This window comes from Schistocerca nitens, chromosome 3, assembly GCF_023898315.1.
Source record: "Schistocerca nitens isolate TAMUIC-IGC-003100 chromosome 3, iqSchNite1.1, whole genome shotgun sequence".
In the NCBI taxonomy this organism is placed as follows: Eukaryota; Metazoa; Arthropoda; class Insecta; order Orthoptera; family Acrididae; genus Schistocerca; species Schistocerca nitens.
In genome coordinates, this window is record NC_064616.1 from 508,161,043 (window position 1) to 508,177,184 (window position 16,142).

Below are 16,142 nucleotides of genomic sequence, written 5' to 3' on the forward strand. Positions count from 1 at the left end.
TCACAACTGAATAAATGTAATGAGAGACAGTGGTTAATATTCCCAGTTGCTTAAAATGATACCTGTAAGATCTTTATGCATAAACCCTACACATAATTGTAATTATTTTCTTTCGTATAATGAATCCATTTTGTCTGTGTGACGAGTTACCACAGAATATTATCCCATAAGACAACACTCAAGGACAATATGCAAATTAAACGAAATTAGAATTGTACCTTCAGCTGCTAACAGGTGTTGATTTATATCAACGCGGACAGGTGAAAATGTGTGCACCGACCGGGACTCGAACCCGGTATCTCCTGCTTACATGACAGATGCTTTATCCATCTTTCTTTTTTTTCTTTTTTTCTTTCTTTTTGTTCGTTGTTGATCGTTGAGTTTGGTCGTTATGGACGTCACATGACACCCGGTCAAGTTCGTTTGTTGATCCTTCCACTCAGATTTTTTTTTTATTACAGAGACCAACCAGCTCTCTGACCGAACACGCTGAGCTAGCCATCTGAGCCACCGAGGGCACAGAGGATAGTGCGACTGCAGGGACTATCTCGCGCACGCCTCCCACGCGACCTCGTATGTCCACACACTACATTCGTAGTGACCCACCCCAACACACTCATTACTCGTGGAACACATTCTTACCAAGTCCCGTAAGAGTTCTGGCATTATGTGTACATCCGCACTGAAGAAGAAGGTCATGGCCGGTGTTGCCAGAACAATATAGTTATATGGATATGCAAATTATGTTAACTTGCTTAGTTCTATATCCCTAAAGTAGGCAATTATTCTTATGACAGAAGCAGCCGGACCATAAGTTTTATCACGTCTGCTATATGGTTTTCTAACTTAAGTTTTCGCAAATATTCATAGCTAAGAACTTAAAACTTTCTGCCCTGTTCACTATATACATACATATGTAAGGTTTTTTTCCTCTTTCTAGGCTCCTAGATCCGTTGATTTTGTCTTCTAAACCTTACGTACGCTATTTCGAAAAGTGGCTGATTAAAGATTTTTGTTTTTGTCTCTCTTTGATATTCATTGAAACGGCGTGATGGCTGAAAGATTAACATACGTATAGAAACATCAGCGGTTGCAGGCATAGTTAGTCATACGACTATCAAATTCAAGAACCTACAATCTTGAGCGTAATTTATTTTAGCGCTAGAGCGCAAGAAACTTGAAAATCGACTGAAAAAGCTTAAACATCTAAGTTGCCTCTTGGTAGGTATTATTTCATATTCATTTTAAGTCAGTTTGTCATACTAGACAATCCCTGCCACATGAGCGTGTTGGTAGCCCTTGTTGTACACTTTCTTCGTGCACACGATTATCAGATGACTGGTCTCCCTTGCTCGACTAGTAATTAAAGCCAAACGTTTAACTGTTGAAGCATTATTCTTTCCTTTACTCACCTTGTAAGTGTAAGAAAAACTTTGATAGTTGGAGCATTATATTACAGGACTATTCAAAAACGAGGAACAGATTTCAAACATTTATTGCTTCGGAACTACAAAAGATAGAAACGCAATTCCAGCGTTCCTAAAAAGAGAACGGTTCAAATTTTTATGAATTCAGTGTGAGCACAATGTGTTACAAGACAAATATCAAAGCGGCGTCTCATTTTCTGCCACACATGAAGCAGCTGGTCTTTCGTTACCAAATGGTTCAAATGGCTCTGAGCACTATGCGACTTAACTTCTGAGGTCATCAGTCGCCTAGAACTGAGAACTAATGAAACCTAACTAACCTAAGGATATCACACGCATCCATGCCCGAGGCAGGATTCGAACCTGCGACCGTAGCGGTCGCTCGGTTCCAGACTGTAGCGCCCAGAACCGCACGGCCACTCCGTCCGGCCGTTACCAAATCCACAGCTTCAAGTCACAAGGTGTGAGGTCTGGTACGTTGGACTGGAAGAGGAGAAGCAGAAGACGAAGTTGATCGCCGGTGGACTTCCAGGTCTCCAGACCTCACACCTTGTAGCTTTTATTTGTGCAGTCACGTAAAATACCGCGTTTTTATCCCCGCTATACCTTACACTCTTGAAAGTCTGCGAATCGCGTCGGTGAAGCTGTGAATTCGATAACGAGAGTACTGCTGCTTCCCGTGTGGCAGGAAATGAGCCACCATTTTGACGTTTGTCGTATAACACACGGTACTCACATTGAATACATAAAAATTTGAACTTTTATCTTTCCAGGAACGTTGGAATTGTGTTTCTATCTTTTTTAGTTTTGAAGCAATAAATGTTTGAAATCTGTTCCTTCTTTTTCAATTGCCCTATATTTTTATGGCCTGACTATGAGGCTGTTAACTTCTATATTTAACATACTCAGCCGTCGTATATTAACTAAGCCTTTCTTTCCTATTCGCCACGAACAATTCGTAAGTTTACCTTTGATTTTCTTAAAGCATTGTTCTGCCCTTTACTCATCTTGTAAGTGTAAGTGAAGCATTGTACTATTGTTATAGCCTTGCTATGGGGCTGTTAACTACTATATTTAACATACTCAGGCGTCACAAATTAAGCAAACCCTTCTTTCATGTTCGCCATTGACAGTTCCTAAGTGTATCTCTGATTTTCTCTTTATTCTTGTACATATGAATACCATCATTTCTGTTTGAGTAATAATGCGATTAGTGAAATTTAGCGTGCTACATATCGAGATTTTGTCTTCAGAAGATGTGGACTGATGTGCCGTAATCAAATTCAAAATAGCTCTTTCACAGCAATAGCAATCAAATAAAGCAATGTTTTAAATGAAAGCTCGTAGCTTGATACAGTTTCACAATATCCTGTGACAATTTCTGACAGATTTCCTTTACTTATTGCAGCGCCAATCAAATGGTGGTGGGCGTAAAGCTCCAGAGTCAGATTATCAGCGTGAAATGCGCAAAGCTTTTGAGAGGTCCAACAAAGAAAACCAACCAGTTGATAATCGATCCCTCGTTCCGCAGCTTATGGTAAGTGCAAATAAATATATAACTATTTAAAATCACTTTTTTTTTTAATTTTAGGAGTTATCTTCTAGTGATCTTACGCGGGAATAAAAGCCTATAACAACAAAAGGAAAAGCGTCATGAACACATACTCACTCACACCTAGTACTTTTTACTATAGAAAAAAATGTCGAAGACTGAACGGTTCACATACTTGTACCTGCATCTGTTTCAACCAAAAAATCGTATTCCTCCAAAAAGAAGAGATATGATTTAATATCCTGTCGACATCGAGATCATTAGAGACGTAGCACAAGGTCGGATTGTGCCAAGGATGAGGAAGGAAATCGGCAGTGCCCTTTCAAGGGAGCGATTTAGGGAACTCACGGAAAACCTAAATCTGGATGGCCGGATGCGGGCTTGAACCGTCGTCCTCGCTATTCCTACAAAAACCTGATTTCACACAAACGTCTTCTCTGTCCAAACTACACACTTAAAACATGTGATACATCCTCGATCTGAGGCCCGAAAATTTAAGTATCATTCTTCATGGCTATTTCTCTTAATTTACCAGCAATCTTTCTTAAAGTAACTTCAGTTTAGTTCGTTCCACCGTTAATTCTATTAACTGATATCTCGTGTTTAACACTGATTACGGTTAAGCAAAGGAAACTTACAAGATTTCTCATATTGCAAAATTTGCATGGCATCTGATTTGAAGACAAGAAAGCCGTCTTTGACAAAGAATTGAGTCAATTATAGTAATTTTTGTACATTGTATACAGATGAGTGAGCCGCTTGTTAAAGCTATCATGAAGATAGCTTAAATTGGAAGGCAACAACTGAGAGTTGAAACATACAGAAATACTCACCAGTATAACACAGGACTGGTCAATAAAGATGTCATCGGAGTCAATGCAGCTAAACTATTATTCATTGTTTATTTATTCCTATTTCATCAAGACCTTCCCTCCTGAGCATCTATTGTAGATCGTGTAGCATAAAAGTGGCACTGCATTACAATCATCACAGTGCGGAAGCGCTGTAACAACTATCTCTGAAAATGTCGTGCGAGGATGGCGGTTTTGGGGAGGGGGGGGGGATGTTGTCAGTTCCTGTTTGAGCTAGGAGCATGGGATAAAAAGTTTTGGTTTATCCCGGACCAGTGGCCATTTGTACAGCCCTTTGAACATTTGTCTTACTGTATTTATGTTCTTACGTATTAAGCAACGTTTGAACGATAAGCCACAGCTGGACCACAGGCAAACTGTGCGAATCGGTTATTACCTTTGAGAGAAGATTGTAATTGGGCTGAAATTAATGCTCAGCTAATGGCACCAGTTTTATGGGCACCGTTCTGATTCTACGTGCAAAAACGGTCACTCTTAAATAACTCCTGAATGGAGCGAGACTGATGGTTCAGATTTGATCCAACGGTGTGTTGGACCTTGGTCAAGGTCAAATTTTAGCTGTTTAAAAATATTTTGCTCCATTTGGATTTTATGTCCAAAAACACGTTTTTCTGGGAGGTTTTAGTATCGGGCCACCTCTATACTTTAAACTTGTACAAATCGGTTCGAACTTTGAACGAAGGTGGATAGATGGATAAAGTCAAAACGAAACTTTTTATCGAATAATCTTCACCCGCTGTCGAGATATGTTGGTTTAAAGTCAAGCTAAATGTAGCACGTAAAATTCGTTCTTATGTGAACTGAATGCCCGAAAACGGTTTAAAGTGAATTAGATTAATAAAAAAAGCATTTTTACCATCAGATACAAAACTTGTTTTCAAAAATCTAGTTTCATTCGGATTTTAGTGGAAAAACCCATTTTTGTGAGGTTTTTATTTGTGTGTGCCACTTCTACAGCAATAAAAAGATCTAAAACAGATCAGTCAGCTCCGAGTTAATAAAAATCTACGTCGTTTGATAGGCTATGGCGGCCTAATGTCAAAATTGTGGTAAAGTAAATGTTGGGAATCTGAATAAAAAACGTTCCTGTCTTATATATAAAAAAGGTGAATATGTCTCTGGCAGAGTTAGAGATGTAAAAGGTGGGAAGCAGCTTTTTGATTTACTTGGCAGCTTCAAAGACATTTGAATCAAAACACCTTCATATATTCGTCCTTTTTAACGAGTTAGCCGTACTTCTCCATCACAGTGAGCTGTCTTAGAACTACCCATTGTTACATGTGTGGTGAGGGCTGTAAGAACAAATAGACACAAATTTTTGTGCTTATTGGGAGTGGGATGGATCTACAATAGGAAATTTCCGAGAGTGGGGATGCATCTATAACAGGAAGTGTCCCAGAGTGGGGACTCGTGCATCCTCAACAATATGGCCACTTTGCGTCATATTGCACGACATGACGAATGCTTTGTTGGATGACATGGTGCCATGTGTTATGTTAAACGACATGGTATCAAGTATCATGTTACTTTTCTTGACATGATGTATTATATTACATGACATGTGTACTAATAGTGAAAAGTAAGTAAGTCACGAATATGTCGAGAAGTTTTGATTTAAATATCTTTGAATCTTCCAGGTAAGTCGAAAAGCTATTTCTCTACTTTTACATTATTAAATGTGCTCAGGATATTTTCACCTTTTTTATGCCACGATAGGTGCGTTTTACATGTTGGTACATAATTGTTCAAATTAAAACCGTGATGTTTTCTGCATCAAACAATGTAACACATCATAATAAGCACAATATCATGACTGGAATAAAATTGTTATAAGCCCCAACTAACTAGAAACAGGAAACAAAATCACATCTATTTTAATTTTATCACGCACCTTCAGATTTCCATAGCTGTATGGGAAAGACTTCGAATCTTGCCAACGCCTTGTCGGGCACACTTACCTATGTAACTACACTATACTCGGAATCCTTCGGCTGTTATGTTTCTTGACAGTATTTCTGTCTTCGTGAGCCCGTAGGGTTTGCCTCTATTCTAATTCTATTCTAATAACACTAACTAGCTCACAAAACACGGACTAATAACATTTACCACAGCGAAAATCAAAACAATTTTATTCGCAACAGTTAACCACACCACCCAGCTACCTCTCTAAATAGTCGCCGCTCGTACTTAGATATTTGTCGTGGCGTTGTACAAACTTTCCAGCACCCTCGTCACAGAAAGGAACCGCCTGTGCTTTCTGCCAATTCTCTACGCTGGTCTGCCTTTCGTTGTTTGTGCCAAAATGTTGTCTTCGTAGCCAACGGCTCATGTGAACAGAAATGAACAACGGAGGGAGTCAATTAAGGGCTGTATTGTGGGTTATTAAAAACTTCACATCGAAACGCTGCAGGAGCGTCTTCATTGCCCCTGCCGAATGCGTCTGAAAATTGCCTTGAAGAAAAGCGGATAACATTTATGTTATGTGCGCTACATAGCTTCAGACGAAATCTCTCATCAGATCCACATACGTGGCTTGAGGCATTGTTGTTTTAGCCATTTCTACATGATCAGTTTGCGCTCTGAACTGAAAAGGGCGACGTGAAGCGATCGACTGGCACACTAAAGACGCTGCCCAACACATTTGTGCTAAGTTCCATCGGATTTCTCAGTGGTTCCCATTTCGCTCCTAATCGGACCTTACTTTCCAAATACGCCTCATATATTTTTTTTCAGAGTTCGTGATAGGTATGCCGTAGTTCTAGAGATTTCTGTACAAAATTTGAATAGATCTACAAAATTTCGAGTACAAAACAATAATAGTTAGGAAAATTTTAATCTTGTACAAAAAATTAATAGCCAGATTTGCGAAAAAAGTAACAATCACAGTTTTGAATAGTTTCCGAAGAGTTCTACAGAAAACCCTAATATATTTTTTCGTCCAGATAATAGTTTATGAGATAACTGCCATACTGCGATAATAAGAGACCCATTTCCACAGTCATGTGAAGTTGACACCCGACTTTCGAGAAACATATATTTTTTCTGACTTCTTGATACGTATGCTATGGTTCTAGAGTTCTCTGTAGAATTTTGAATAGCTCTGTAAAATTTCGCCAAAAAAAAAAAAAGGTTATGATCTAGAGTCCTCTGTCCTAAATTTAAATAGTTCTGCAGAATTTTGAGAAAAAACACTAGTAATAGGGAAAATTTTAGTGTTGAAAAAGAGGTATTTTCCTACTTGCGAAAATAGAATTGTGATCACAATTCTGAAGAGTTCCCCAAGTGTTATACAGAAAACCTTAATGATATTTTTCCTGCAGGTAATAGTTTACGATAAAAATGCAATTATGAGGGACCAATTTTGGCTATCGAAAATATGCGAAATCGCACTAGAGTTCTGCTGACAGTACCGATCACTGTTCTGAATAGCATCCCAAGAGTTTTATCGAAGAAGCTAATGTCATTTCTTGTGAAGGTGTTTATAATTGCAGTAATATGGGAACCACTTCATTAACATATAACTTTTCGATCACAAGCTGAGCTTCGCTGCCCTAGTTGTGATCGGTGCCTGTAGGTGCAAGTGGGGCACACATAGTGTTAACGTCGTTATGTATCCGGCTGCTGACAACCTCAGCAATCTAACGGTAGTTGCCATTTTTGGTCTACTTATTGCGTTGTATTACAGCTTTAATTTAATTTGATACTTTTTGCTACAATTAAATACCGGATTTGAGCATATATGTCCCTTTAATGTGCTTTCACGAACTCCTGTTACTTCAGTGTACGATACATACTGGGATTTTCCAACATTTAGCAAGACACGGTTTTTTTTTCACAAAGGAGTTCAGATTTGAAATACAGTTCAAGCATCTTTTGAACCTTTACACGTTTATCGGCTGGGCTGGAAAACAGGGATAGGGGTAGAATCTTGTTCGCTTAAAGGAGGTAAAAGAATAACTGATCCACGCAGTTATATCGATGTCCATTCCGTTCAACTGCTCTTCCAAGTCCTTTGCCGTCTCTGACAGAATTACAATGTCATCGGCGAACCTTAAAGTTTTTATTTCTTCTCCATGGATTTTAATGCTTACTCCGAACTTTTCTTTTGTTTCCTTTACTGCTCGCTCAATATACAGATTGAATAGCATCGGGGAGAGGCGACAACCCTGTCTCACTCCCTTCTCAACCACTGCTTCCCTTTCATGCCCCTTGACTCTTATAACTGCCATCTGGTTTCATTTTTTTTTTTTTTTTTTTTTTACTGTGCACTATGGAACTCAACATCTTAGGTCATAAGTCCCCTAGAACTTAGAACTACTTAAACCTAACTAACCTAAGGACATCACATACACCCATGCCCGAGGCAGGATTCGAACCTCCGACCGTAGCAGTCCCGCGGTTCCGGACTGCAACGCCAGAACCGCTAGACCACCGCGGTCGGCATATCTGGTTTCTGTACAAATTGTAAATAGCCTTTCGCTCCCTGTATTTTACCCCTGCCACCTTCAGAATTTGAAAGAGAGTATTCCAGTCAACATTCTCAAAAGCTTTCTTTAAGTCTGTAAATGCTAGAAACGTAGGTTTGCCTTTCCTTAATCTTTCTTCTAAGATAAGTCGTAGGGTCAGTATTGACTCACGTGTTCCAACATTTCTACGGAATCCAAACTGATCTTCCCCGAGCTCGGCTTCAACCAGTTTTTCCATTCGTCTGTAAAGAATTCGCGTTAGTATTTCGCAGCTGTGACTTATTAAACTGATATTTCGCTAATTTTCACATCTGTCAACACCTGCTTTCTTTGGGATTGGAATTATTATATTCTTCTTGAAGTCTGAGGGAATTTCACCTGTCTCATACATCTTGCTCACCAGATAGTAGAGTTTTGTCAGGACTGGCTCTCCCAAGGCTGTCGGTAGTTCTAATGGAATGTTGTCTACTCCCGGGGTCTTGTTTCGACTTAGGTCTTTCAGTGCTCTGTCAAACTCTTCACGCAGTATCATATCTCCCATTTCATCTTCATCTACAGCCTCTTCCATTTCCACAATATTGTCCTCAAGAACATCGCCCCTGTGTAGACCCTCTATATACTCCTTCCTCCTTTCTGCATTCCCTTCTTTGCTTAGAACTGGGTTTCCATCTGAGCTCTTGATATGAATGCAAGTGCTTCTCTTTTCTCCAAAGGTCTCTTTAATTTTCCTGTAGGCAGTATCTATCTTACTTCTAGAGAGATAAACCTCTACATCCTTACATTTGTCCTGTAGCCATCCCTGCTTAGCCATTTTGCACTTCCTGTCAATCTCATTTTTGAGACGTTTGTATTCCATTTGCCTGCTTCATTTACTGCATTTTTGTATTTTCTCCTTTCATCAATTAAATTCAGTATCTCTTCTGTTACCAAAGGATTTCTACTAGCCCTTGTCTTTTTACCTACTTGATCCTCTGCTGCCTTCACTACTTCATCCCTCAAAGCTACCCAGTCTTCTTCTACTGTATTTCTTTCCCCCATTACTGTCAATTGTTCCCTTATGCTCTCCCTGAAACTCTGTACAACCTCTGGTTCTTTCAGTTCATCCAGGTCCCATCTCCTTAAATTCCCACCTTTTTGCAGTTTCTTCAGTTTTAATCTACAGTTCATAACCAATAGATTGTGGTCAGAGACCACATCTGCCCCTGGAAATGTCTTACAATTTAAAACTTGGTTCCTAAAGAGAGTGGTGGACGATGGTGGGTTCGTGCTGGCGAAAGAGGAAACAGGCTGCAAGCTGGCTCCTTATGCCTTAGCAACAATTACGAGGTGCTATCCAGTGTTGACAAAACTTCTGAGCCAGCAGTGGACGCCTCTCCTTTTGGACCAGCGGCCGATTTTCCTGCCAGTCCAGGCAAGTGCAGAGGGCCGGTAAGCCAGTCGTTATAAGCTCCAACGTTAGGCAGGTAATGGAGCCCCTAAGGGTAATAGCAGGCAGGGCAGAAAAGAATGCCAGTGTGCCCTCGGTATGTTTGGTGGAGGTCCTCACCGGAGTCCTGGAGGAAGACCTGCCGGCAACTGTCGAGCGCAATGAATGCAACTGGCTGCACGAATGATACTTGACGCTTAGGTTCTGAGGACATCCTCAGTTCCTTTCGGCAGATGACTAACAGGGAGGTAACAACTCGCATAGCACTCGGGGTGAGGCTAAGCTCACCATTTGCAGCATCGTAGTAAGGGTCGATGTCAGTCATCTAGTTTGGAGTAGATTGGAAAGTCTGAACCAGAGGCTCAGACGATTCTGCGATGGGATCTGATGCCAATTTCTCGACCTCCACTATCGCTTGGAGAACCGCTGGGTTGCCCTTAATAGGTCAGGTGCTCACTACATGCAGGAAGCAGATGCTAGAATAGTAGAGCATGTGTGGTGTGCACATGGGGATCTTTCAGGGTAGAGGAACCCCACCTCACCCCCTTCCCCCTTGGATCAAAGGCGAATTGACAGCCAAAATCGAATGTGCATCAGCTACAATGTTCTCAGACAATGCTCGTTCTTGTAGATAAAACATAGAAAAGACTGATATCATTTTAGTAAATTGCAGGAGCATCCACAGAAAAGTTCCAGAGATAGTATCGCTTATTGAAGATTGTAATGCCCAGATAGTATTAGGAACAGAAAATTAGTTGAAGCCAGAAAGGAAAAGCAAGGAAATCCTAAGTTCATACTTGAATATTTATTCTAAGGATAGGTTAGAATCCAATAGTGACAGCGTGTTTGCTGCAATAAATAATTCACTAATATCTAGTGAGGTTATCATGGATTCCGAATGTGAATTAATAAGGGTGAAACTAAGGATTGAAGATCGGTCTAAAATGGTAATCAGATGCTTTTATAGACTGCCTGGATCAAGATCTGTAGTTGTAAAGCACTTCAGAGATAACTTAACGAATGTCTTTAGTAACTTTCCTGATCATATCGTTGTAATAGGAGATGACTTCAAGTTACCCGGCATACATTGGGAGAGTCATGCTTTCGAAACTGGTGCCAGAGACAGGGATTCGTGTGACATTATTCTGAATGTGTTTTCCGAAAATTACTTAGAGCAGATAATTAGAGAACCAACTTTAGAAGGTAGCGTCACAGAACTCCCAGCAACAAATAGAACTGAACTTGTCGAATCAGGTAACATACAGGAAGGTATCAGTGATCATAAGGCTGTGATAGCAACTATGACTAGGAGCAGAGCAAGATATGTTGAGAAAGATAGGTAAATATTTTTGCTTAGCGAGTGTGACTGGGTACATATTGCAGAATATCTGAATAGCCAACATCAAATATTCAGTGGTGAGGACGGAGATGTGGAGCACAAACGGAAAAAAATTCTGAAGCACTGTTCAATATGCATTAGACAAGTATTTTCCAAGCAAGGTCTTAAGGAATTGGAAAAACCCACCGTGGTTTAATAGCCATGTAAGAAAACTGATACTTAAACAGAGAGAGGTTCATCACAGATTCAAGAAAAGTCAAAACCTGGATGACAAACAAAAGCTGAACGAAGCGAAAACGAGCGTAAGGAGAGCAATGAGAGGAGCGTTCAATTACTTCGCAACTAAGATTTTGTCAACCGATCTGACTAAAACTAGAGTTTTTAGTCTTAATTAAAATCAGTAAGCGGTTCGAAATCATCTGTTCAGACATTCAGGAACCATACAGCAACCGTAATCGAAGATAACAGAGAATCCTGTCTTCCGAAATTGTTTACTCCTTTCAATGATCGTGCGACAGTCGAAGTGGCAAATATTGAGATAACCTATCGCAGAATATGAAAGCAACTACATTCGCTTAACAAATGGTTCAAATGGCTCTGAGCACTATGGGATTTAACATCTGCGGTCATCAGTCCCCTAGAACTTAGAACTACTTAAACCTAACTAACCTAAGGACGTCACACACATCCATGCCCGAGGCAGGATTCGAACCTGCGACCGTAGCAGTCGCGCGGTTCCGGACTGAGCGCCGAGAACCGCGAGACCACCGCGGCCGGCATTCGCTTAACAGTGAAGAGGCATCAGGAACAGACGAGATACCTGTAATATTCTACAGACAGTATGCACATAATTATAGGCGTACATTGTTGATGTCGATCTGTTGTAATTATGAAAACTGTTTTATGCTCGAGAATTATGATGTTTCTGGGGAACGAAGATCCCCTTCATAAAAATCAACATGGATTCAGCAAACAGAGATCTTGCGAAACTCAACTCGCTCTTTTTCTCTATGAGATCCATAGCGTTGCAGAAAACGGCGCTTGATGTCGATGTTCTTTGACGTCAGGAAGGCAGCTGACACCGTCCCCCACTGCCGTTTAGCGAAAAAAAAAAAAATACAATCTCACCGATCGTACCAGATTTGTGGCTGGATTCAAGACTTCCTTATAGATAGAGCTCAACATATCGTTCTTAACTGAACAGAATCGAAAGATGTAAAGGTAATTTTTTAAAAAAATGGCTCTGAGCACTATGGGACTTAACTTCTGAGGTCATCAGTCCCCCAGAACTTAGAACTACTTAAACCTAACTAACCTAAGGACATCACACACATCCATGCCCGAGGCAGGATTCCAACCTGCGACAGTAGTGGTCGCGCGGTTCCAGACTGTAGTGCCTAGAAACGCTCGGCCACCTCGGCCGGCAAAGGTAATTTCCGGAGCACCACAAGGCAGTGTGATAGGATCTTTACTGTACAGGATATATAAGTCATCTAGTAGAAATCGTCGGAAGCTCTTTAAGACTGAAACTTCCTGGCAGATTAAAACTGTGTGCCGGACCAAGACTCGAACTCGGGACCTTTGCCTTTCGCGGGCAAGTGCTCTACCAACTGTGCTACCCAAGCACGACTCACGCCCCGTCCTCACAGCTTTACTTCTGCCAGTATTTCTGAAGTAAAGCTGTGACGACGGGGCATGAGTCGTGCTTGGGTAGCTCAGTTGGTAGAGCACTTGCCCGCGAAAGGCAAAGGTCCCGAGTTCGAGTCTCGGTCCGGCACACAGTTTTAATCTGCCAGGAAGTTTCATATCAGCGCACACTCCGCTGCAGAGTGAAAATCTCATTCTGGCTCTTTAAGACTGTTCACAGATTATTTATAAGCAAGTAGCAACGTTGGAAGACAGTAACTAGCTGAAAGGTATCAGGCGGTGTTAGATTGTTTGCAGATGGTGCTGTCATTTAGCCTCGTGTAAAGTCATCAGATGATAAAAAATTAGCAAAACGACTTAAATGAGATATCTGTGTGGTGCGAAAAGTGGCAATTGACTCTAAATAATGAAAAGTGTGAATACCAAAAAGAATGCGCTAAATTTCAGTTACACGTTAAATCACAGAAATCTAAAGGCTATAAATTCAACTAAATAATTAGGGATTACAGTTACGAATAATTTAAGTTGCAACGATCAAATAGAGAATGCTGTGAGTAAAACAAGCCAAAGACTACGATTTATTGGCAGAACACTGAGAAAATGCAACAGATTGTCTACAATACGCTTGTACGTCCTCTTCTGGAGTATTGCTGTACGGTGTTCGATCTGCATCAGATAGGATCGACGGAGGACATCGAAAAAGTTCAAAGATGGCCAGCTCGTTTTGTACTATCAAGAAATAGGGTAGAGAGCGCCGCGGATATGATACGTGAATTGGGGTGGCAATCATTAAAGTAAAGACTTTTTCGTTGCACCAGAATTTTATCACGAAATTTCATCACCAGCTTTCTCTTCAGAGTGTGAAAATATGTTGTTGCCGCCCATCTGCATGGACAAGAATGATTACCATAATAAAATAAAAGAAATCAGAGCTCGCATGGAAAGATTTAAGTGTTCGTTTTTCCCACGAGTTGTTCGAGAGTGGAATGGTAGAGAAACAGCTTGAAAGTGGTTCGATGAACCCTCTGCCAGACACTGAACAGCAGAGTACTCATGTATCGATTTGCAAAATGATCTAAAGAGCACACTGTACAATTACATTATTGATGACAAATTGCTAGAAACAGTACCTACCATAAAATATCTAGAAGTGACCATACAGAGCGACCTTAAGTGGAATGACAACATAAAACATATATCAAGAAAAGCGGATGCCAGACTGAGATTCATAGAAGTATCTTAAGAAAATGTAGCTCTCCACGAACGAAATTGCTTACAAAGCACTTGTTCGGTCGATTCTTGACTATTGTTCATCAATCTGAGATCTTTACCAGATAAAACTGAGAGAAGAGAGAGAGAAGATCCAACGAAGGGCGGCATGTTTTGTTACGGGATCGTTTATTCGATGCGAGGGCGTTGCAGAGATGCTCAATGAACTCTAGTGGCTGACGGTATAAAAGAATCGTTGTGCATCACGGAGAGATTTACTACTGAAGTTAGGAGACAGTAGTTTCCGAGAAGACTCGGTCAACCCATTACTTCTTCTCGCATACACTTCGCGAAATGACCACGATGAGAAAATTCGAAGAACTTTAACTAATACATAGACATGGCGATATTCGTTCTTCCCAGGTGTCCTTGGTGGGTGGAACAGGGAAGTAAGCATCAGTTACCGCGACACACCTTCAGGTGCCTTGTGGAGTATTGGTGTAGATGCAGCTTGAGTCACATGTATACAACTGGTGTCACATACCTCAGAAAACCTACCAAGAAATTGCTGAATCCATGCTACGCAGAGTCGCTGCTATTTTGCATTCCGAAGATGGACCAACACGATATTAAGCAAGCAAAAAAAAATGTGTGTGAAATCTTATGGGACTTAAGTGCTAAGGTCATCAGTCCCTAAGCTTACACACTACTTAACCTAAATTATCCTAAGGATAAACACACACACCCCTGCCGGCCGCGGTGGTCTAGTGGTTCTGGCGCTGCAGTCCGGAACCGCGGGACTGCTACGGTCGCAGGTTCGAATCCTGCCTCGGGCATGGGTGTATGTGATGTCCTTAGGTTAGTTAGGTTTAAGTAGTTCTAAGTTCTAGGGGACTTATGACCTAAGATGTTGAGTCCCATAGTGCTCAGAGCCATTTGAACCATTTGAACACACACCCCTGCCCGAGGGAGGACTCTAACCTCCGCCGGAACCATCCGCACAGTCAGTGACTACAGCACCTCAGACCGCTCTGCTAATCCCGCGCGGCTATTAAGCAAGCGGTCATAATGTTTTGACTTATCAGCGTATATTAAATTCCTATCTTCTTATGTCAGACAGCTTTGTTTCAGTCTGAAGATTCTAATTTTTCCTTATAATCGTTAGCTTCATTCTTTTGTGTGAAGCTGTATCTCTGTTTTTTATTTATTGGGACCATGCTTGGCGCATGCTCTCGGCTAACTGTCGTCTGTAACACCGTTAGAGTCCTTGCTCGTTACTGTACTACTGGCCGATACTCTTCGGCGGCAACAGTTGGACTTCTCAGGCTGCAGCGTAACTAAAGTGATGAGGGCTCCGGGGCAAGTACCTAGTGTGTCCCCCCTCTCCCACTCCTAATCGCCTCAAAACCCCTATGTCGACTCATATGTCGACTCACACACACACACACACACACACACACACACACACACATTTTCGGATTGGAAATAAAAAGATAAGGGGATAGAGAGAGACAAGCCGGCCGCGGTGGCCGAGCGGTTCTAGGCGCTTCAATTTGGAACAGCGCGACTGCTACGGTCGCAGGTTCGAATCCTGCCTCAGGCATGGATGTGTGTGATGTCCTTAGGTTAGTTAGGTTTAAGTAGTTCTAAGTTCTAGGGGACTGATGACCTCAGATTTTAAGTCCCATAGTGCTTAGAACCATTTGAACCATTTTTTAGAGAGAGACAAAGAGATATTAAAATTATGCCTCAGGCACAGAATGAAAACCGTCGAACTCTGGATGCGGTCACACTCACAGTACGATCATGAACAATGTTTTATGAAATTAATTCCTGCTGAATTTGTGTTCCGCTGATAAATGACATGTACAGTGTCTTCGGATTATGTTTACATGTGAGGAACTTAGGCTTGAAGAAAATAATGAAACTACTTAGGCACCTATGGAAAAATAAATTTCGCATAAAAAATATAGTTTCGTCACTCTTCCAGATCAATCGTATTGCTCAGGTGATGACAGGCTTTCCAGCCTAAACGAAAAAATGTGCTACAAATCATACAAACTAGTAAAATACAAAACTGAAAGTTGTAGCAACGGAAAATGTATACTCAGTTAGACTCAGTTTTCAGTTGTCACTGTTATTTGTCAAATATTTAAAAGTATTCCAGATGATACATACGTGCTGAAACGTGTCTGGATTTGCAA